The following is a 24,853-nucleotide window of genomic DNA, read 5'->3' as shown; positions in this document are numbered from 1 at the left end:
CAGTGATGAGAGATAGGCTGAAGACAGTTAATTAGAGAAAAGGAGATGATAAGACAAAATGTTTTTGCTTCCACTCTGTCTTAAAGAGCAATAAGAGTGAAACTCTCCTCCATACATGTGAAGTGTACTCCATACATGGACAGATAAGGCCCCTATACAAAGTTGTCAGTTGGGGGGTGAGAAAAAACTGGCTGAGATGACTCAGTTAGATGGAACACAACTGTAGAGGTATCTTAAATGTAAATGAGACTGAATTTTGGAAAACTTAACAATCTAACACAGCTCTATCAATCTAAGCTCTTACAACAGACTCATTTTCTTTGAAGTGCTGTAAACAAGAGTCTGATGGAATTAATAATCCTCCAAATAGGGAATAGTTATAGAGTTATCCTCTGCTTTGAAACAACAAAACATTCCATCAATATTTACATTCCTGTTTGCTATCGAATAAGTGCCCTCTGCAAATTTCACACTCATGGTTTCTAAAAAGTTTCTTCGAGGTCCAACCCTATGCAAACCACAGTAAAGGAAATGTACAATGGTGTATAAAGTTTACTTTCAAAAGAAATTCATTGTGTTCTTAATTTTTATCTCAACTAAAGTAATGAGATAATGGACAAAGACCTAAATACACATCAGAAAACCTAGATAAAAGGAAGCATGATGGACCAGATGAAATAACTAATTGGGTTGTAAAAGAGTGATCAAAGGAATTAAACAAACCTCTAGGTAGAATATTCTGAGTCCCTAAATCAAGGAAAAGTACCAGCAGTGTGGAAAAAAAGTAAATATAGTCCCTTTTTATAGGGGAAATAAGCAGTGCCCACTGAATTACAGATCCAGCTCTCTCACCACCATTATAAGCAAGATAGAAAAACTGATAAAAAAAAAGTAAGTAGACCACTAATGTCTTGTAAAAACATGAAATGGTGATAAGACAATTCAGATTTAGAAAAGGAAGATCATGTGCAACAAATATGTTAGGGTATTACAATAGAGCAACAGGAATTATGAGAGAGACAGTATTTATTAGGATTTCAAGAAAACATCCAACAGAGTACCATACAATACACTAATACGGAAATTAGAACATATAGGAGCTATTCAGAGAAAATTATGGAAATTGATGAAAGATTCTCTATACGGAGAAAAATTGGGGACAATACCAAGAGGAAGATACTCGGCCTGGAGAAAAGAAATAAGCAGAGTCCCACAAAGATAAGTATTAGCTCCAATCATGTTCTTGATATGTATCAATGATATACATGCCAGTATTGGAACAGAGCCTTACATGAGCATGTTTGCTGATGATGCAAAGTTGCAAAGGAAAATAAATGAGGAAGGCTCATGCATGGAGTTACAGAAAGGCCTCACAGGTCAACAGGTCTCTATGAATGGGGCAAAAAATGGCAAATGTATTTAATATAGATAAGTATTATGTAAAAAAATCTGGCAGAAGTTCAGAGACCTGATTAGAATTATAAATCAGATGACAAAACAGTTGAAGTATCTGAAAGGGGAAAAGACTTAGGTATAATAATAAACAGCAAGTTATCACCATATAAATGACAAAGTATGGAACAAGCATCATTTATTGGCAAATACTGAGAATACCATTTAGATAAAAAGATGAGGAAATGATAAGAAAATAATCAATAATTGTATAATTGAGATGACACAAATATACATCAAGAGTATGGATTCCAAATCTGAAATAACATGTTGAAAAGATAGAGGAAGTGCAAAGAACAGCTACAAAATGGGTACCAGATTTGAAAGGTCTTTACTATGATGAAAGGGTTGACAAACTGAAGCTCCCAAAACTAGAGGAGAGACAAAAATTGGGTGACATGATCATGATGTGCAGAAAGAAAAGAAAAGATTAATATCACAGATTTTGTAGTACCATTACCATCAACACTAAGAGGACACACTAAGAAATTGTATAAAAAAGACTGAAAAAGATGTGAGGAAAAATAGTTTTCTTAACAGCAATCAGCCAATGGAATGCACTCACTGATAAAGTTGTGTATATAAAGAGCATTCATAGGTTTAAAGATAAATACGACATATTAACTTTAAAAGACAGAACATTACAAGCTTGACTCAGTCCTGTAAAATTACAATTAGGTTAGAACATAATAACTGACTATCTTTTCAAGTGATGGACCCAGCCTCACCCAAAAATACAGGCCCACCACCCATCCTTCCAATACACATGTTTGATAAAGGGAGTTGTTCCTATCAGAGCCATCACTATGTGGGGTCCAGGGGGAGGGAGGACTGAGTGAATGGAAATTAAGTAACTAATTTCTGACTGGAATCTAAAGAAATGATCACCAATTAAAAAATAATAATCTAATGACATTTGAGCCCACACCCCACAAGAAAAGACACTGATTAATGTTAGTTTGTCCAAAAGACACACAGGTTAGGTTAATGTAAGCAGTGGCAGAAAAACACATCTACATGAAAAACACATGAATGGCATCACAGGTGAGGGTGAGACAGCCAGCTGGCAGTGTGAGAATGATATTTACAATTTCAATTAGATAAGTAAAATACTCTGAGAGCATAAGCCTTTACTGTGCCCTTGCAACCCATCAAAATTTATCTCACAATCCAACACTGGGTCCTGACCCAAAGTTTGAGAACCACTGAACTAGTACACACACTATACCATTCACCTCTACCTCCAGCAAGTTATCTACAAGGGAATCTTCGATGTCAGTCTAAATCAAAAGAGGATGAAGGGGAATCAGAATTTGAATTTGGTTATATCTTGAAAATGTGACCAATCTAGTTCACAATTACCAGAGAAAGAAGTCTCTTTTTTTTTTTTATGCAAGAAAGCCACTGGCCAGGGGCAACAAAAAAAAATTGTAAAAAAAAGCCTACTTAATGCCAGTTTCTGTAGAGCATTCCAAATAGAAGAATCAAATAATAGTGGATACATATTTTGAGACCTCCCTCTTGAAAGAATTCAAGTTATAGGAAGGAGGAAATACAGAAGCAGGCAGGGAGTATCAGAGTTTACCAGAGAAAGGGATGAATGATTGAGATACTAGCTCTTGCATTTGAGAGAGATGGACAGAATAGTGATGAGAGAAAGTCTTGTGCAGTGAAGCTATAGGAGGGGAGGCATGCAGCTAGCAAGATCAGAAGAGCAGTTAGTGTGAAAATAGCAATAGAAGATAGCAAGAGATGCAATATTGCAGTGATGAGAAAAAGGCTGAAAACTGCGGGAAGCGGGAAGGCATGCAGTTAGCAAGATCAGAAGGGCAGTTAGTGTGAAAATAGCAATAGAAAATAGCAAGAAATGCAGTATTGCTGTGATGAGAAAGTGGCTGAAAACAGTTGGTTAGAGGAGAGGAGTTAATAAGACAAAAAAGCTTTTGACATACTCGTACTCCATACATAAACAGGTAAGGCCCCTGTACAAAGTTAGCAGCTTTGAAGGTGAGAAAAACTGGTGGAAACTACTCAAAATACCCAACTTCAGAGAAGTAGTTTTAGCAAGAGATGAGATGTGAAGTTTCCAGTTTAGATTACAAGTAAAGAATAGATTGAGGTTGTTTAGTGTTGCAAGGGGATAGTTATCTGGAAGGTTGTGTCGAGTTGATAGATGGAGGAATTGAGTTTTTGAGGCACTGAACATTACTAAGTTTGCTCTGCCCCAATCAGAAATTTTAAAGAGATTAGAAGTCAGGCATTCTGTGGCTTCCCTGTGTGAGCTGTTTACCTCCTGAAGGGTTGATGTATATGAAAAGACGTGAAAAAGTGGTATCATCAGTGTACGAGAGGATAGGACACAAAATTTGGTTTAGATCATTGGTGAATAACAGGAAGAGAATGGGTAACAGGACAGAACCCTGAGGAACACCACTGTTAATAGATATAGAAAAACAGTGACCATCTACCATAGCAGCAATAGAATGATCAGAGAGGAAACTTGAGATGAAGTTACAGAGAGGATAGAACCCATAGGAGGGTAGTTTGGAAATCAAAGGTTTGTGCCAAACTATCAAAAGCTTTTGATGTGTCAAAGGCAACAGTGAAAGGTTCACCAAAATTTCTAAAAGAGGATGACAAAGACTCAGTAAGGAAAACCAAAAGATCACCAGTAGAGTAGCCTTGACAGAACCCATACTGGCAATAAGAGAGAAGATTGTGAAGCAATATACGTTTAAGAATCTTCCTGTTGAGAAAAGATTCAAAAACTTTTGAGAGGCAGGAAATTAAAGTGATAGGATGGTAGTTTGAGGGATTAGAGCTGTCACCCTTTTTAGGAACAGGCTGAATGCAGGCAAACTTCCAGCAAGAAGGAAAGATAGATGTTGATAGACAAAGTTGGAAGAGTTTGACTAGGCAAGGTGCAAACACAGAGGAGTTTCAGAGAACAATAGGATGGACCCCATCAGGTCCATAACCCCTCTGACGGTTAAGGCCAATGAAGGCATGGAAAACATCATTGCAAAGTATCTTAATGGGGAGCATGAAGTAGTCGGAGGATGGCAGAGAGGGAGGAATGAGCCCTGAATCATGCAAGGTGGAGTTTTTAGCAAAAGTTTGGGCAGAGAGTTCAGCTTTGGAGATGCATGAGATGGTAATGGGAAAGATGAAGAAGCAAAGTTATTGGAGATGTTTTTGGCTAGGTTCCAGAAATCACAAAGGGAGTTAGATTTTGTAAGATTTTGACACTTTCTATTAATGAAGGAGTTTTGGCTAGTTGGAGAACAGACTTGGCATAATTCTGGGCAGAAATATAAAGAGCATGAGATTCAGATTATGAAAAACTCAAAAACCCTTTGTGGGTCATCTCTCTATCATGTATTGCATCAGAACAGCCAACACCCTGAGTACCAAGTTAGTTTGGTTCCACTATAGTAGAGGCAAAATGCTAGAGGCACCTCCACTTTGGGGGATCTTGAGGAGGGATTAGAGCGATAGAACAAGATACAGATATGAGATTATGATCAGATGAACCCAATAGATAAGATAGGGTGACTGTAGCTGCACTGGCAGGTCTTCATTAGCTCTCAGGTGATTTTTTTATTACTGAGCACACCCATCATCATAGGGTCAAGGAAAGGCAGTTCTCTCTCTCTGACATTTATTGTTGAGGTAGGCATGACCATAAGAACTGCAAACAAGTTCTTGGTCTCAATTTCTTATAAAATAATATTATACACTGATATTAAACACTTTCAACATATTACAGTATTCAGTAACAATACATGCAATCAACTTGGCACTATGACAATCAGTTTTTACTACAAAATTAAAGTATTTACCTCAGTCACCTTCCTGCCCATCTTTGTCTGGGAGCGACTTGGCTGCAAGTGACAACTGCAGGCGACCAGGAGGTTAACCACACTCTACTAACAAGTGAGCATCGGCTTTGGTGCTTCATATAGCACTGAGTACTGATACTTGCACATATTACACGTCCTCATGCAAATAGCAAACTATTGAACATTTCACTATGATTACCGAGGAATAATGACATGAGGTACACGTGCTTTACGTACAGTAACATGGCTCCCCTAAATTGTGTGACAATTTACCTTAAATTAACATTAATATGTACCTTAAAAACTATTATTAGTACATAATATGTTTTGTTACACTGGCTCCTTGGCGGGGATGCTCCGGTCTATTATTATGCATCACCTTCTAACACCAATATTAGACTATGTATTGGCCTCTCTATGATGGTCCTGTTAGCCTTTATGCATCTTCTCTGGTTGTCAAGATTACAGTCGGGCACCAGGACCTTAACCTTTCTTACTAGGCCATCATGATCAGGAGAAGCTTCTGTTATTCTTCCCAGATTCCACTGGTTCCTTGCTACATTCTGATCCTTGATGATAACCATGTCATCTGCACTGTGGTTCCTCTTTGGTGTTGTCCACTTATTTCTAAGCTGTAGAAACTGCACATAATCCTTTTTCCACCTTGACCAGGACTAGTTGGCTAGGTATTGTAATCCTTTTTCCACCTTGACCAGAGCTAGTTGGCTAGATATTGTGCTCTGCACCATCTCTTTATGCAATACAGGTCTTTCTTAATAAAAAATGCTTGGAGGAGGCAGTGCTACCTTTGTTTTCATAGTTAACAAATTACAGGTGTCAGTGGTGTAGGACTATCTGGGGAGTTAAGATGGTCCAGAGTCAAAGGATGATCATTAACTATATTTTCAGCTTCTATTAAGAAGGTTCTCAGATCTTGGTCATCTAACTGGGTACTATGCTGATGAAGTAACACAGAGAGCACATTTCTCACTGTGCGTATCTGCCTCTCCCAAACACCTCCCATATGATTGGCATTGGGTGCCATTCATGTTAAATACAATCCAGTCACACTGGTCTTTCATAAGTTCTTGTCTGACTTTATCGTTATTTAATTCTTTCAAGCATTTCTCATACTCTGATTTGGCTCTTACAAAGTTAGTTCCTTGGTCATATCTCAACTGTCTTACAGGCCCTCCTCATCCTACAAAGCAACAATATGCACTTAAGAAGGAGCTTGTATCCATGCTGTTGGCTGTCTCTATGTGCAAGGCTCTACATGCCATGCAAGTAAAGAGCACTCCTTATCTTTTAAGCTCTTTATGCCCCTCTTTGACATAGAAAGGGCCAAAGGAATCTACTTCTGAGTATGTAAATGGAGATGATTGTTCTAGTCTGTCGATAGGCAGGTCTGCCATCTTCTGTCCCTGTCTTGTACTTCTAGCTTTATGACAAATAATGCACTTTGAAATATGCCTTGACACTTGCAATGATCCTCCTACTATCCAGTATCCACATGACCTGATTTAAAGTTATGCCCCTGCCTTGATGATTTGTTCTTTTGTGGTGGTGGCATATTATCAGCTGGGTTATGTGTGATGTTTTGGAAAGGATGACTGGATGTTTGGATTCATCTGTCAGGTTAGAAAGCTTTAATCTTCCTCCTACCCTCATGATACCATTTTTATCAATAAAGGGATCTAACTTATAGAGGGAACTGGTCTTGTCGATCACTTTTGCTCCTTTGCCATTGTCCCCTGTAATTAAAGAATTATGGTTAGCAGCTGATTTCAGTACATTTATCTCCTTTTGGAATGCCTTTGCTTGCAGTTGTTTTATAATTTCATTTTCAGCTTCTGACACTTCTGCTACATATACATTTAATACTGCCATCACCTTTTCCTTTGAAACTGTTCAGAAGCTTGAGGCATACAGCAACTGCTCTCTTTGCCTTGAACCAATCAGAAAAATACTCAAGTCTTTCTAGTATATCTGTGGGCTGTTGTGTACCTACAGCATAGTATACAACTTTCTTCACTTCAGGATCATTTTCATTTATGATCTTGTACTGGGGATGGCTATCCATTTCACTATGTCACCAAAGGAATTCTGCACCATTCCACCAGATCTTGCTATTACACAATTAATCTGTTGTCATGCCTCTAGATGCATGATCCGCTGGGTTATACTGTGTCTCTACAAATTTCCACTGATCTGGTGGTGTGATCTCTAATTGTTTCTACTCTATTAGCAACATATACATGGTGTCTCTTTGCTTCATTTGCAATGTAACCAAGGAGTACTTCTTCCACATTATTATACTCAAGTTCTCCCTTTAGGAGTTTATGGATTCTAACTGACACCACTGCTGCTGCTAGTTATAGTCTGGGAATTGTCATGGTTTTCAGAGGTGTGACACGTGACTTTGCCATTACTAATGCACAACGAATTCAGCCAGGCTTGCTAATTAATCAAATATATGATCAGTGGTCATATCCCTCTTGGCAGGCATCTGAAAAGTTCAACCTCTTCTACTTCCCCAAAGTTATCAGGTTTGTAACATCTAGGCACCTTTAACTGGTATAGTTTGTGCAGCTCACCTTTCTATTTTATCCATTTAGGTTTGACATAATCTGGCACCTCATCATCCCATTCAACTGCATTCTTACACAATTCTTGTAAAGTTTACTTTCCAGTCAGTATGAGAGGTGACACTAGACCTAATGGATCATATATAGAGCTCACTGTTGACAGAATGCCTCTCCTGGTGAGTGGCTTGTCTTTCAACTTTATTCTAAATTAAAATGTGTCAGATTGTATGCACCACTCAACTCCCAAAGTTCTTTCTATGGGCAGTGTGTCTTCATTTATACTAAAATCAAAACTTTTAACTCCATTTGCTCTCTCGTGAGGAGAAGTTGCATCTGATACATCTTTGTTGTTTGACAAGAACTTATGAAGGTTAAAATCTCCCTTGTAACATAATTCTTTGCTCTACTGAATAAGAGTGACAGCTTCATCTATTGTAGCTGCTGACCTCAAACCACCATCAACATAAAAGTTATTTCTTACAAACTTGGCTGCATCAGATCCACACCCATATTCATCTGTAGCTTTTGTAAGTGCAAAGTTAGCTACACTTAGAGACGATGTAGCCCCAAACAGGTGGATTGTCATCCTGTATTCAGCTATCTCATCATTAGGGTCACCATTTTTCCACCAAAGAAATCTTAACTTGTCTCTATGTTCTGGGTTCAAGGAACTACTAAGAAATTAACCCTCTTTTCTTCATTGATTTCTACTTCTTGTGTCACTGTTCTGTAGACTACCACTGTATCCTCCACTAGACTTATATGAGGAGAGATTCTACCAATGATCCCCCAACCTAGCTCTGTCCTTCGTGCATAGGGATGCTTCTTAATATCACCTGCTATTTGCTCTTCTGCCATAATGGATTCTACGCAATCAAGACCAATGAGGAGTCCTATGTCATCATTTGGGTCATATTTCATTAGTTTGTCGGAGATTGCCTTTAAGTGGGGCCAGTTACAAGCAGTCTCGGGCCTTGGTATCTGACTCCATCCAGCTGAAATGTTTTCTGTTGAATAGGCTGAAGGGATTAGTATTTCCACTTCTTCATTATAACTTCTCACTTTAAGTCCATGAATTTTGGTAGAATCATTGATTTGTTTTCCACTTATTGTGTGAATATTAAGTGACACTGATGGCCCACTAACTCCCAATTTATTTAAAGTGCTTTCCTTGATGAATGAAGCATCAGACTGCTCATCTAGCAGGGCATACACTAAAACTTTATTCTCTTCATTACTAACATGATGTAACCATACAGGAACTATCATGGTGTGCATGTCATGTGTCACTGATTCTGTCACTGACTTTATTTGCTACTACTGTTGTGGGTTTATCACTTTTAAGCTGAGTTGTTTGTTCTGGCACCCTTTGGCTCTCAATTCTTGCCATGTCATTGTGAAGAGCTGTGGGATGGTATCTCTGACATACTTTATATACTTTCCTTTTTCTACAATCTTTTCCCTTGTGACCCATTTTTAAACACCCTGTACATAACCATCTTTCTTTAGCAAATGTGTACCTGGTATTACCGTCAAGTTTGGCAAATTCCGTGCAATCATCTAAATCATGATCCTTTATACAGTAGTGACAGAACTGTCCTTTCCTTTCATGCTCCTTGGGATACTGTTTGTTGGCTTGTACATTTACTTTAGTTTGGAATGAACACATTGGTTTTTCCTCAACTGATTTAGCCATGAAAGTTCTACTCCCTCTGTTCTTTGTCATGGTATTTGATTCCCTTGGTTTCCATTTGGCTGCTTTTGTTCAAGTTTTGATCAAATCATTTACTTCCCTATTTACCGAATCCCAGGAAACAAAGGGATTGCTTGCTCCTTTTGCTTCCTTCTGGATAAATTTACATAACATTTCAAAGGGTGGGTGGTGCTCTTCATCACTACTAGGAGTGCTGCTATTACTGTTAGTGTCGAGATATCATTACTTGCTTCCTCCAGTCATGAACAAGATGATCAGGGAGTTTTGCTAGCACCTTTCTCTGCTCCTTAGGGTCATTCAGAAATGACAAATGAGAAGTGTGTTTCATTGCAGCTAGACAGCACTTCAAAAAATCTGAGAATGCTGTTAATGCTGGACCATTATGCTGAGAGACTGGTAGCCAATTCATTTACTTTCTTGTGTAAGCATCAGCTATGATACTTTTGTTTCCAAATCTCTCCCTGAGAATTTTCTTTGCCTGCCCATCACCATCCTGATGTACTTTAATTCTGATGCTCAGCATCAGAGTTAAAGTACATTAACATTTTAATAGCATCCTTTGCCTCACCAGTTGTAAACTTGTTTAAGTAGGCAAGTCTGTCTCTACTACTAGAAGTTCTAGATTCTACATAAGTTTCAAAGTTTTCATCCAACTTGGAAACTCCATGGGTTCTCCACCAAAAATGTTAGGTTCTATTGGAGGGAGGCTCCACTTGGGATCAGGTATGTTAACTGCAAAAGTTTCCCCCAGGATGGGAAGAAGCATGATGATTCTGTCTCACATTATTAGGCATGTTGACATTACAAGTGTGTCTACAAGAACTTGGTACTAAACTTTGAGCTGTAGGGTTGAGATTCATTGCTTGAGGTTCACTAACTATTTGTCTATCTACTTCACTTGTCATCAATTCATTATCTCTATTGCAGGAGGTAGGTTCCTGTAGGTCATGGAATGTAACATATTTGTGAGGGATGGCATTGTCACTTTGTTGATTTGCAATTGCTTGTGCTTTCATTTAATTTTGTGACTCTATGTATTGTTGAAGATAACTTTGCTTCCCTACACTTTCATCATCATCTGGAAGCATTTTTACTTCTTCAACTAAGCTAAGAGCACTAAGTTCTGCACTAGCAGCTGCTAAATCTCTCTCTCTTTTTCTTTGAGAACATTGCCTGGTCTCTAGCTAACATAACTTCTGCCTCTGCTTTTGTCTTAGCTAACATAACTTCTGCCTCTTCTTTTGTCATAACTGACATAACTTCTGCCTCTGCTTTTGTCTTAGCTAACATAACTTCTGCCTCTTCTTTTGTCTTTGCTAACATAACTTCTGCCTCTGCTAAACTATCATGATATTCCATTTTCTTTCTAAGTCTGGCTACCTTTGCTTCTTGCTTTCTTTGTGCTGATGAACATGATGAAGTAGATGAGACTCTGGAATGTCTAGACCATTTGCTAGAACAAATTGATCTTTTGTCACTCTTTAACTCTTTTCTTTTACATTCTATACTTTCCAATATTTCACGGTGAACTTGTTGGTTGTGTTCCAGCTCTTCATTTAGCTCCTGTGACCTTTCTGGCTCTAGCTCCACCAGTTTTGTGTATTCCACATAATACTGATGAAATGCCTCTATTGCTTCATTTGACATGGGTTCTAATTCAAAGAGGCTAATTAAAATGTTTAGTCCTTTCCTAATTTTGCTGGTAATACTGCTCCATTTACGCTTACAGGACTCCGCTCTTCCTTTGGTTACAATGACTTGATATTCCCTTCCTTTGTCGGTCAGCACTCATTCCCCGACACTAACTTCATTATAAGCTTGACCCTTGTCCACTTGCTCATCTTCATCTTCCCTAAGGCCATCTACAGCACCAATTTCCTCAGTATCAGACATATCTAACAACTTAACTGTGTCAATACTGAGACAGTGAAAGAGCAATTAGAATTACCACTCTAATACTAGCTAGTTGTGGGTAATTTTCTTTCACTTAGGCTACTCAATTCATTGCACATACATATTATTACACTTTCTTGCCTGTGACTGTGGGTTCTACAAAATGGTGGCAAGGCACTGTGGGTAGAAGGGAGTGGTTGTCGTCAAGGGTAGAGCTGACCCCAGGGCCTCAGAGGTCAACCTATAGGCTTACGTCAGCATCCTCTCATCCTGTGGCTCACTCTTCCTACAGTCTCATGTGGAGCCAATTTCTTGCTTGTGGGGTGAGTTCTTACTTGTGGGATTGAGTTCTTACTGTAGCTGCACTGGTAGCTCTTCATTAGCTCTCAGGTGATCTGTTTTACTGATCACACACATCATCATAGGGTTGAGGAGAGGCAGTTCTCTCTCTCTGACATCTACTGATGAGGTAGGCATGACCGTAAGAACTGCAAACAAGTTCTCAGTCTCAATTTCTTATAAAATAACATTATACACTGATATTAAACACTTTCAACATATTACAGTATTCAGTAACAATACATGCAATCAACTTGGCACTATGATAATCAGTTTTTACTACAAAATTAAAGTATTTACCTCAGTCACCTTCCTGCCCATCTTTATCTCAGCACAACTTGGCCGTGAGTGAAACCCACAGGCGACCAGCGGGTTAACCACACTCAACTAACAAGTGAGCATCGGATTTGGTACTTAATATAGCATTGAGTACTGATACTTACACATATTACACATCTTCATGCAAATAGCAAACTATTGAACATTTCACTTATAATTACCGAGGAATAATGACATGAGGTACATGCATTTTACATACAGTAACAGTGACAGTATAAGCAGAAATATTAGAGGTGAGGAAAAGGTCAAGAATGTTGGGTGTATCTCCAAGACAGTAAGGAATACGAATAGGATATTGCACCAATTGCTCTAGGTCGTGGAGGATAGCAAAGTTTAAGGCTACTTCAACAGGATAGTCAGTGAAGGAAGAGGAAAACCAAAGCTGGTGGTAAACACTGAAGTCCCCAAGAATGGACATCTATGCAAAAGGGAAGAGAGTCAGGATGTGCTCCACTTTGGAAATTAAGTAGTCAAAGAATTTTTGATAGTCAGAGGAATTAGGTGAGAGGTATATAGCACAGATAAATTTAGTTTGAGAGTGGCTTGTAGTCATAGCCAGATGACTACAAGCCACTCTCAAACAGTCAAGAGCATGGGCACAAGAGCAGGTTAAGTCATTGTGCACACAAATGCAACATCCAGCTTTGAAATGAAAATAAGGAAGGAGAAAGTAGGAGGGAACAGAAACTGTCAATTGCCTCAGATACCTGTTTTGGTGAGGAAAAGAAGATGAGGTTTAGTAGAGGAAAGGTGATGTTCTACAGAATGAAAATTAGATCCAAGGCCATGAATATTGCAGAAGTTAATGAAGAAAAAGTTGGGGGTGTCAAGACACTTAGGGTCAAAAGCAGAAGAGCAGTCTGACCTGGGGACATTTGTAGTCCCCTCACCAGACAGGGACTCCAAAGCTGGTGTAGGAATTGCCATACTAATTTACGATTCTGAGTGAAGGGTGTGTGTGTGTATTTAGGTGCATGTGTAGTTTAGTGTGAGGGAAGAGTTGTCTTTGGAGAGCAAGCTGTGACTGACCCTTTGTGTCATGAGATACAAAGGGAAATGTTCAGTGAGGTCACAGCTGGGTTACTGATAAGTTCCTAGCATTCCCTGCCCTTCAGACATCACTGGGACTAATTATCATTTCATTAGGTGTCTACTGCCTCCTCCTATAAGGAGGAGGCAGTAATTTCAGACTTTTCATAAAATTATATGTACTTGGATTGTCACAGTTACCAAAATTAAGCCACAATTTGCCAAACAAATTCTCTAGACAGTCCTGTTTCAATCAGTGTAAGAGAACATACTTCACTTCATAACCCTAGAGATCTTGCCGGATAACTTGAAGTGATGCCAAATTGATAAGTCAGCCATCTATACAGTGATTAAATAAATGTGGTGTTGAATAGATTTTAAATGACTTCATGTATTAAGCAATTTTTTTTCAATGAATTCTTTATGATTAGAATTAGCACTGATTCCACAAAGAACTTTTTTTTTTTTTTAATGTGGTTGAATACGATTAAAACAATCAAACAGTTTATCTGCTTGCTGTACAAATTCTGTTGTACAGACAGCTTGCTGTGGCAGCAAGGCAGCAAGGGAATACAAGTAAATACTTGCTGCCATGGTACCACTCATTACCTGGGCAGCAAGATTGATCTACATTTTTTAAAAAGCCTTCTGCATATGTGTGCCTCTTAGTCATTTATAAAACAAATCTAATTTCCAAAGCACAATCTTTCTCAAAAAACTGTTTGATAAAATCCCATGATACTGTAAGGTTGAGAAACTTCCTTTCAGAGAAGAATGACATTTATTGACGCGAGAAGGCTATACAGTAACATATGATCATAAACAAGAAAATCTGAACACTGGTATACAAATACATAACGGTCTCAAGCCCAACTTATCGTTTTCTTTATTGGAAATATTGTAAAAAGTGTTTCCTAGAACATGTGATATTAAACATAGATGATTGTTTACCATTTATCATATAAACAGTAAATTATAGAAAATTTGTACATTTGTTTTTCTTAGTCACCCCTCGCGTCGCCTCAGTTTCTTTCTGCTGCGTGACGCTTGGGCCTAAGGGTGACTAAAACAATGTTACAATACTACAGTCCTTCCAATCTTTACATGAAACTTCAAAAGAGTGTTTCTTAGGCTTTTCAAAAGATGGGGAGAAATAAATAAGAAAAAAAAGTATCTTTTTCACCACTGACTACAAAAGGAGGATTTTCTTCTGTCATGCCAAGAGTATGAAACAGAGAAGTTTGCACCTTCTTGATCACAAATTAATTCCTGCTTCTTCAACTTCCTTGATAGAAACTTCATACCATTCCTTAATTCTACAAATGCTAATCCTTCCTGAATAGAAGTATCCAAAAACCATTTTTCCATTTCTTAAAAAGTCCCTTAACTATAAAAAGAAGTACATAATTTTCTAATTTGAGATGCTATGTTCTCTAAAATCCTTCCTTCTAATAACAGTCGGAAGCCTTGTCAAAATAGAATAGAGGGACTCTTTGATAGTCAATGCATCAGATAGAATGCCACAAAGTTTCTGCTTTGTTTTTAAAGACTCTAAGAGTAGGTATGCTCCATCCAGTACTTAGGGGAAATTTTGCACAACCATGAATGCAAAGTTGAAGGAAAAGGAAAAAGATTGAACAAAGAAATGTACAAGCCTTAGGTCTGTAATGGTACAAAACTAAAACAAACTTCTCTTGCACCCCATACTTTATGCCTGTTTTACTTTTTACATCTTTCATAATCTGCACTCTGAATAAAGCTTTCAGTTCCTGTAGTATACAGTGATGCTTTCATTATTAATTCTTGTAGTGTTCACACCAGGTCCATTCTGATTTTCTTAATTTTGTACTGCAACCTGTAAGCTTGACTGATTTTTCAGCTTGAAGAATACTTAACTATCATAAAGTACCTAAAAAATTAGGCTAACATCCCAATATTAGAGGGAAGCCAAGACAAAACCCTGCGCACACACACACACACACACACACACACACACACACACTAACATTAGATTCAAACCATCCTCAGTCTCTAGACTTGTAAACTGACCACCTATGCAAGTGTATCTCCAGGGTACAACAGCAGGACTGGACTATCCCTATGCTACATCATAACAGATCCAACTTCTTTCCCATATATGATAAAACCAGTTATTCACACTTCTCCAAATTATCACAACACATCCTCTTCTGCTTGATTAACCAACTCTGTTTTTCATAACAGTTTTCTTTCATTCTTCTAATTCACTTTTCTGTCCATATGTCCTATTCTACATGTGTTCCTCAAGATAACATATCTCCATTACATTCAATCTTCTTTTTTCTTTTCTGCTCCTATGTTCCATGTTTCAGCCCCATACAGTGCTGTTAGTACCACTGCACCTTCATCCAGCCTTCTCTTTACACTGCCTCTAAGTGACCAAAAAACTTAACAGTTTTCTGTTTGTTCCTGTCCACACCTTTTTTGCTTAATTCATTATAAATTCTACCTCTACATTTATTTTTCCACAAACAGCAACATATACATAAAACAGTCTATCTCATAAAGCAACTTACCATTCAAGAACACAATCATACTCTTTTTATCATCTTGACATACATCATTACTTTGTTTATCTCATTCACTCTCAATTCTCTACATTCTTCAAGAACTTACATTGGTTTTTGATAAGTCAGTTGATATAGCAACTAATTTACTTTAGCCTCAAAATTTTAATTATTAAAATCTGCAACTGAATTATTATCACCAGAATTTTTGATGCAATAATAAACCTAAGGCTAGACTCAAAATCAGCATCCTGAAATACATATTCAACCCTTACAGCCACTCTATCCACTTCAATCATATTGTGCACCCTCTTACACGCTCACATTCTTTGAGTGTCAAAACTTCATTCAGGAGGAGGCAGTAGGCACCTGCCAAAATAATAATTACTCCCAGTGAGGTCTAAAGCACTGGATCAGGGGGTGCTGTGAACTTACCATAAAACCCAGCTGTGACCTTACTGAATGTTTCCCTCTGTGTCTCACAATACAAGGGGGCAGTCACAGCCTGCCCTCTAAAGACAACACTTTTCCTTCTCACAAAACTACATGCACACAAAACTACACACACAACCTTCACTCAAAATTCAAAATTATCATGGCGACTCCTAAACCAGAGTCAAGGTCCCCTTCTGGGGAGGGGACCACAAATGTCCCCAGGTTGAACTGCTCTTCTGGTATCGACCCTAAATGTCTTAACACCCCCTCAATTTTTTCTTCATTAACTTCTGCAACATTCGCAGTCTTAGATTTAATTTTCAATCTGTAGAACACCACCTCTCCTCTACTAAACCTCATCTTTTCCTCACTGAAACACAGGTATCTGAGGCAACTGAAAGTAGCCCTTTTTCTGTTTCATCCTATTTTCTCTATCCTCATCTTCAATCCAAAGTTGGATGTTGCATTTATGTGCGCAATGACTTAACCTGCTCTTGTGCCCAAGCTCTTGAATCTTCAGAGTATTCCACCATCTGCCTAAGACTACAGAGTCACTCTCAAACTAAATTTATCTGTGCTGCATACCTCTCACCTAACTCCTCTGACTATAAGAAATTCTTCGACTACTTAACTTCCAAAGTGGAGCACATTCTGACTCTCTTCCCTTTTGTGGAGATCTCCATTCTTGGAAATTTCAATGTTCACCACCACCTTTGGGTTTCCTCTCCCTTCACTGACCATCCTGGTGAACTAGCCTTCAACTTCACTATCCATGACCTAAAGCAATTGGTGCAACACCTTACTTGTATTCCTGACCATCTTGGAGATATGTCCAACATTCTTGACCTTTTCCTAAACTCTAATCCTTCTCCTTATGCTGTCACCCTCTCTTCTCCATTGGGTTCCTCCGATCACAATCTCATATCTATATCTTGTCCTATTGCTCCAATCCCTCCTCAGGAACCCCTAAGCAGAGTTGCCTCGGGCATTTTGCCTCTGTTAGTTAGGGGAACCTGAGGAGGTATTTTGATGATTTTCCTTGGAATGACTACTGCTTCTGTTTCAGAGGCCTGTCTCTGTGTGCTGAGCGCATAACAGAGTCAATAGTGTCTGGCATGGAGGCATACATTCCTCACTCTTTTTCTCGACCTAAACCTTCCAAATCTTGGTTTAACACAGCCTGTTCTTGTGCTACACATGATAGAGAGGTGGCCCACCAAAGGTACTTGAGTCTTTCATTATTAGAATCTCATGTGCTTTATATTTCTGCCCAGAACCATGACAAGTCTGTTCTCCAACTAGCCAAAAACTCCTTCATTAATATAAAGTGTCAAAATCTTTCAAGATCTAACTCCCCTTGTGACATCTGGCACCTAGCCAAAAACATCTCCAATAACATTGCTTCTTCTTCTTTCCCTCCTTTATTTCAATCAGATGGCACCACTGATATCACATCTATCTCTAAAGCTGAACTCTTAGCTCAAATCTTTGCTAAAACTCTAACTTAAATGATTCAGGGTTTGTTCCTCCCTCTCCTCCACCCTCTGACTACTTCATGCTACCTATTAAAATTCTTCGTAATGAAGTTTTCCATGCCCTCACTGGCCTAAATCCTCAGAAGGCTTCTGGACCAGATGGGGTCCCTCCTATTGTTCTCTGAAACTGTGCCTCTGTGCTTCCACCTTGCCCAGTCAAACTCTTTCAACTCTGTCTATCAACATCTACTTTTCCTTCTTGCTGGAAGTTTGCCTATATTCAGCCTGTTTAAAAAAAGGCTGACCATTCTAATCCCTTAAACTACCATCCTATTGCCCTAATTTCTTGCCTATCTAAAGTTTTTGAATCTATCCTCAACAGGAAGATTCTTTAACATCTATAACTTCACAACCTTCTGTCTGATCACCAGTATGTGTTCCGTCAAAGCTGCTCTACAGATGATCTGGCACTCTTTACTGAGTCTTGGTCATCCTCTTTTAGAGATTTTGGTGAAACTTTTGCTGTTGCCTTAGACATATCAAAAGCTTTTGATAGAGTCTGACACAAAGCTTTGATTTCCAAACTACCACTCTACGGCTTCTTTCCTTCTCTCTGCAACTTCATCTCAAGTTTTCTTTCTGACCATTATATTGCTGTTGTAGTAGACACTGTTCTTCTCCTAAATCTATTAACAGTGGTGTTCCTCAGGGTTCTGTCCTGTCACCCACTCTTCCTATTCATCAATGACCTTCTAAACCAAACTTCTTGTTCTATCCAATCCTATGCTGGCAATACCACCCTGCACTTTTTCATATATTTTCATAGACATCCAACCATTCAGGAAGTAAACAGTTCATGCAGGGAAGCTACAGAATGCTTGACTTATGATCTCTCTAAAATTTCTGATTGGGGCAGAGCAAACATGATATTGTTGAATGCCTCAAAAACTCAATTCCTCCATCAACTTGACACAACCTTCCAGACATTCATCCCCTCATCTTCAATGACACTGAACTGTTCCCCTCTTCTACACTGAACATCCTCGGTCTGCCCTTCTCTTATAATCTAAACTGGAAACTTCTCTAAATCTCTAGCTAAAACAGCTTCTATGAAGTTTGGTATTCTGAAATGTCTCCACCAATTCTTTTCAACTCCCCAGCTACAAACTGTACAAGAGCCTTATCCATCCATGTATGGAGTATATTTCACATGTCTGAGGATTCTACTCATACTGCTCTTCTAGACAGGGTAGAATCAAAATCTTTTCATCTCATCAACTCCCCTCCTCTAACTGACTGTCTTTAGCCTCTCTCTCATTGCCGCAGTGCTGCATCTCTAACTACCTTCTGCCACTGTTTTCATGCTAACTGCTCTTCTGATCTTGCCAACTGCATGTCTCCCCTCCTCCCACAGCCTCACTAGACAAGACTCTCTTCTTTCTCTAATCCCTATTCTGTCTACTTCTCTAATGCAAGAGTTAACCAGTATTCTCATTCATTCATCCCTTTCTCTGATAAACTCCAGAACTTCCTGCTTGCTTCTGTATTTTCTCTACTTGAATTCCTTCAAGAGGGAGGTTTCAAGACATTTATCCTTCAGTTTTTGACTACTGCTTTGGACCCTGTTCAGGTACCAGCATCTCAGTGGGCTTTTTTTTTTTTTTTTTATTGGATTTTTGTTACCCTTGGTCAGCATCCCTCCTGCATAAAAAAAAAACCTTCCACAATATGTTCCTTCACAATATTTATCATGATAAACTTCTTGCACACATACCTAGTCTACCCATGCAAGAATTAGAATATAAATTCCAGTGCATATTCTCACATAATAGTCCTTCAGTTTCTGTATCTTACACACACTATCAAACTCAGCCATTAATTTTTGCAAATCCCATTCATAGTCTAATCAAAATAGTCTCATTCACAGCCATTCATAATTTTCACTCATATTATACAGATTGAAATTTAAATTCAAAATGCAAGTTGCTGTAAATAAATACCATACATTGTAGTACAAAAATTTTGTGGACTCATCTTTCCTGTGGGACTGTACAACTGAGACCTCTTGTGCTAACATGTGGAACATTTTGTAATAATCATATACCATATAACTCAGTGTAAAATTCACTCTTTAAACTGTCTTTTAATAGTCAACTCACATATTACAAAAGTTACCGTAATCTCATTCCTACAAAAAGTTTTCTTTAACAGCCTGTATATCTATTGATGTGTTATGATTAATGTTCACCCCAACCAAGAAATGTCCTAGATTTACTAGATTCAGTTAAAGAATCATAGTAAAATATAAATTGGAAGGGAATTCTAAATTCTACAGATGTGAAACAAGTGAACCTAAGAAGAATAGTTTAGTTAAGACATATCTATATATATATATATATATATATATATATATATATATATATATATATATATATATATATATATATATATATATATATATATATATATATATATATATATATATATATATATATATATATATATATATATATATATATATATATATATATATATATATATATATATATATATATATATATATATATATATTTATATTGATGTATGATTAATGTACACCCCCAACCAAGAAATGTCCTAGATTTACTAGATTCAGTTAAAGAATCAGAGTAAAATATAAATTGGAAGGGAATTCTAAATTCTACAGATGTGAAACAAGTGAACCTAAGAAGAATAGTTTAGTTAAGACATTGGTTATATAAATGAGTACTCAAAAATAAATTAATGAAATACTAAAATAAGGAATCTAAGAATGAATCTGTCAGTGAATTAACATTTTTGACAACTGCCTCCTCTAAGGAGGAGGCAGTAGACACCTGCCGAAATGATAATTACTCCCAGTGAGGTCTAAGGCACGGTTCAGGGGGTGCTGTGAACTTATCATTAAACCCAGCTGTGACCTCACTGAACGTTTCCCCTTGTGTCTCACAACACAAGGGGGCAGTCACAGCCTACCCTCTAAAGACAACTCTCTTCCTCCACACAAAACTACAAGCACCTAATAACACACACACCCTTCACTCAGAAATTTCAAAATCATCATGGCGATTCCTACACCAGCCTTGGAGTCCCCATCTGGGGAGGGGACCATAAATGTCCCCAGGTCGGACTGCCTTTCTGTCAACAACCCTAAGTGTCTTGACAGCCCCATCAACTTTTTCTTCATTAATTTCTGCAACATTCGCGGTCTAAGATATAATTTTCAGTCTGCAGAACACCACCTCTCCTCTTCTAAACCTCATCTTTTCCTCACTGAAACTCAGGTGTCTGAGGCAATTGACGGTAGCCCCTTTTCTGTTTCCTCCTACTTTCTCTCTCCTCATTTTCGATCCAAAGCTGGATGTTGCATTTAGAGGTGTGTCATTAAAGTTCCAGGACTGGTGCCACACAAGTTTTATTTCACATCCAGGCTACAAACTATAGGTTATCTCCTTCGAAGTAATCCCCCTGGCACCGCATGCACTTGTCCATCCTTCTCTGCCAGGCTTGCATGCACTGCTGGAAGGATTCTTGCGGGATGCTCCTCAGCTCCGTCGTCACGGCCTTTTTGATGTCGTCCGCATCATCAAAACGGGTCCCCTTCATGACCTCCTTGAGCTTGGGGAAGAGGAAGAAGTCGCACGGAGCGAGGTCAGGTGAGTAGGGCGGTTGCTCCAGCACGGCGATGTTCTTCAGGGCATTGTGAGCAGGCGCATTGTCGTGGTGAAGCAGCCACGAGTTGCCCTGCCACAACTCCCGCCTCTTCTCGCGCACTGCACGAAGCAGACGCCGCAGTACTTCTTTGTACACATGTTGGTTGACTGTCTGGCCCTGTGGCAAGAACTCGCAGTGGACGATGCCCCTCACATCGAAGAAAGCGATCAACATGACCTTGAAGCTGGACCTGGACTGCCTTGCTTTCTTCGCCCGTGGCGACGCCGGACTCTTCCATTGAAGGCTCTGGCGTTTGGTCTCCGGGTCGTACTCAAATACCCAGGACTCATCGCCGGTGATGACTCTCCTGAGCAAGTCTGGTTCAGTTTCCAGACGCTCGAGGATGTCCTGACACACCTGCATGCGTCGTCCCTTCTGGTCATCGTTCAGGAGTCTCGGCACCATCTTCGCACAGACTTTCCGCATGCCCAGATCTTCAGTGATAATCTTCCACACGCTGTTGTGGTTCATGCCAAGCTCATCTGCGATCTTTCGAACAGTCAACCGACGATCGTCACGCACCATCTGCTTGACACGCTCAACATTGGCCTCATTCCTGCTCGTTGAGGGTCTTCCACTCCTGGGGTCATCTTCCACGTCCTCCCGGCCCTCTTTGAACCTCTTGCACCACTCAAAAACACGTGAGCGTGACATTGTCTCATCCCCGTACACTTTTTGCAGCATACCCAGTGCTTCTGACGGCGTTTTCCCCAACTGCACCAAAAACTTCAAGTTTGTTCGCTGTTCAGCGCTCATTGTTAAACGACCTGCAACAGAGGACATGATTTTAAAAGCACGTAAGAAAAAGATTAGTGACTGTAGAGGGTTGGGAGCGCAGTTGTATACTCCAGAAGGATTACTTTGAAGGGGAAATATGGTGGTTTGTGGCTTGGGTTTGAAATTCATCTTTTAGGACACCAGTCCTGGAACTTTAATGACACACCTCGTATGTGCGCAAAGACTTAACCTGCTCTCGTGCCCATGCTCTTGAATCTTCCGAGTTTTCCACCATCTGGCTATGACTACAGAGTCACTCTCAAACTAAATTTATCTGTGCTGTATACCTCTCACCTAACTCATCTGACTATAAGAAATTCTATGACTACTTAACTTCCAAAGTGGAGCACATTCTGACCCTCTCCCCTTTGGCAGAGATCTCCATTCTTGGAGACTTCAATGTTCACCACCTGCTTTGGGTTTCCTCTCCCTTCACTGACCATCCTGGTGAACTAGCCTTCAACTTTGCTATCCTCCATGACCTAGAGCAATTGGTGCAACACCCTACTCGTATTCCTGACCATCTTGGAAATATTCCCAACATTCTTGACCTTTTCCTGACCTCTAATCCTTCTACTTATGCTGTCACCCTTTCTTCTCCGTTGGGCTCCTCCGATCACAATCTCATATCTGTATCTTGTCCTATCGCTCCAATCCCTCCTCAGGATCCCGCTAAGCGAAGGTGCCTCTGGCATTTTGCCTCTGCTAGTTGGGGGAACCTGAGGAGGTATTTTGCTGATTTTCCTTGGAATGGCTGCTGCTTCCGTGTCAGAGACCCGTCTTTGTGTGCTGAGCGCGCGCGCGCACGCACGCACGCACGCACGCACGCACGCACGCACGCACACACACACACACACACACACACACACACACACACACACACACACACACACACACACACACACACACACACACACACACACACACACACACACACACACGGAATGCATCTTGAAAGCGAAGTCTTTTAGCTTGGGGAATTTATCCTTGCAAACCAACTTCCAGAATCTCTCCTGATTTTCATCTTTTTTTTGCAAGCAACACTGTGTCAGATTGTAGTTCATACAACTCAAGCTGAAGTTCTGGTGATTGTGCCTCCACAGTAGCTTTCAATGGACTGTTAAATAACAAAAGACAGGGCTTCAGTTTCTCAGTCTCTGTTTTCAAATTCAAGAGATAAGCTTTCAGTTTTGCTGACAAAACATGAAAAGTCTGACTTTATATCATCTGCCATGAGTTCACGGCATGAAGGATAGTGTGCAAGATCATTCTTTCTTAAACAAGCACTGAATAGCAACAGCTTCTTGTAGAAAGCTTCAATGTGCCCAACCAGTTGAGAAATATTTTGTTGTTTGCCTTGTAAGCTCAGATTAAGTTAGAAATGCTAGAGAGTAAATGAAGTCTCTATCTTGTAGCTGAGTTTGATACAACTCTGTATTGCTCAGCTGTTCATTTTGAGGAAAGGAAAGGATATCTTTCCGAAGAGCAAAAAAAAAAAAAAAAAAAAAAGAAAAAAAAAATTGATGGAGTCCTTTTCCAGCACTAAGCCATCTGATAGTAGAGTGCAATGGTACATCACTGAATTCTGCATTCAGTTCTTCAGGAATAGATATGACACTATGACTTATTACCACCTCTGATTAAATTCACCATCCTGACCACACTCTGCATGACATCACTCATTTGTAATACCTTGCCACTCAAGAACATCATCTTAACCAGCTCTTCATGTACCACGAAATCCTTGTGTGAACTGGCTGGTATCACTTGGATACAAACATAAACTGCAACATATTTCTGGACACAGTGTACAATATTTACTATTCTTCCTTCCCTAAGGTAACAAAACTCATCAACAAAGACTACAAAAGCCATGGATCACCCAAGGGATCATCAAATCTATCCAACATAAATTCACTCTATATAAAGCATATAAATTAGGAATGATTAACTTTTCTTATTATAAAACTGCAGAAACTGTCTAACATCATTAAACTCACTAAGAAAAACTACTACCTACAAAGATTCTTGGACTTTCGTTTAAGTACTATTAAGTTGTGGAATACAATAAACGAACTCTCAAACTCTAATACCAAAAACTCAACAGTCAACTCAGTTGTACATAACAATCAAATTAAGAACACCCCACTTGAAATATCAGAAGCATTTAATGACTATTTTTCAAATATTACCCCTGAGCTCGCTCACAAATTGCCACCCACAGAAATCCATTATAACTCTTTTCTCTGTGGAAACTACCCACACTCCATGGTGATAACCCTATTACAAATCATGATACAACAAAAGTTATATCTGCTCTTAAAAATAAAAAAAGGACACTCAGATGAGATACCAGTTGATATCATTAAAGAAAACAAAGACATACTTGCCATATCTCTTACTATTCTTTTCAACCAATCAATCAATACAGATGTCTTCCCTGACAGGTTAAAACTTGGTAAAATAATTCCAATTCATAAAACAGGTTGCAAGAAAGATGTATCAAATTACAGACCTATCTCCATATTACCAATCTTCTCAAAAATATTTGAATCGTTAATGAAAAACCAACTACTACTATTTTTAAACAAAATGGAAATTTGAAATAACATACAATTTGGTTTTAGACCAAGGTTAAGAAGCACTTTTGATGCATTAAACCCCTCTACATCTGATCTTTACACAGCTCTCA

General features: G+C 39.0%; 1 protein-coding gene and 1 long non-coding RNA gene across 20 annotated transcripts in view; one reads left to right on the top strand and one right to left on the bottom strand.

Annotated features, from left to right (window-relative positions):
• The window catches only part of LOC135116434 (uncharacterized), a 102,410-nt gene that overhangs the window by 9,884 nt on the left and 67,673 nt on the right, over positions 1–24,853 (top strand). The window contains exon 1 of one of the 16 annotated variants that reach the window (XM_064033894.1): positions 21,191–21,326. The exons of the other annotated variants lie outside the window; for them this stretch is intronic. The gene's annotated coding sequence lies outside the window, so the exon portion shown is untranslated. Of the gene's footprint in view, positions 1–21,190; positions 21,327–24,853 lie in introns of those variants that run through there. 16 annotated transcript variants of the gene reach the window in all.
• The window catches only part of LOC135116437 (uncharacterized), a 105,958-nt gene that overhangs the window by 22,133 nt on the left and 58,972 nt on the right, over positions 1–24,853 (bottom strand). The window lies entirely within an intron of this gene.

The sequence above is a fragment of the Scylla paramamosain genome, chromosome 31 (assembly GCF_035594125.1).
Source record: "Scylla paramamosain isolate STU-SP2022 chromosome 31, ASM3559412v1, whole genome shotgun sequence".
Lineage (NCBI taxonomy): Eukaryota > Metazoa > Arthropoda > Malacostraca > Decapoda > Portunidae > Scylla > Scylla paramamosain.
This window is presented reverse-complemented; position numbering and strand designations above follow the sequence as displayed.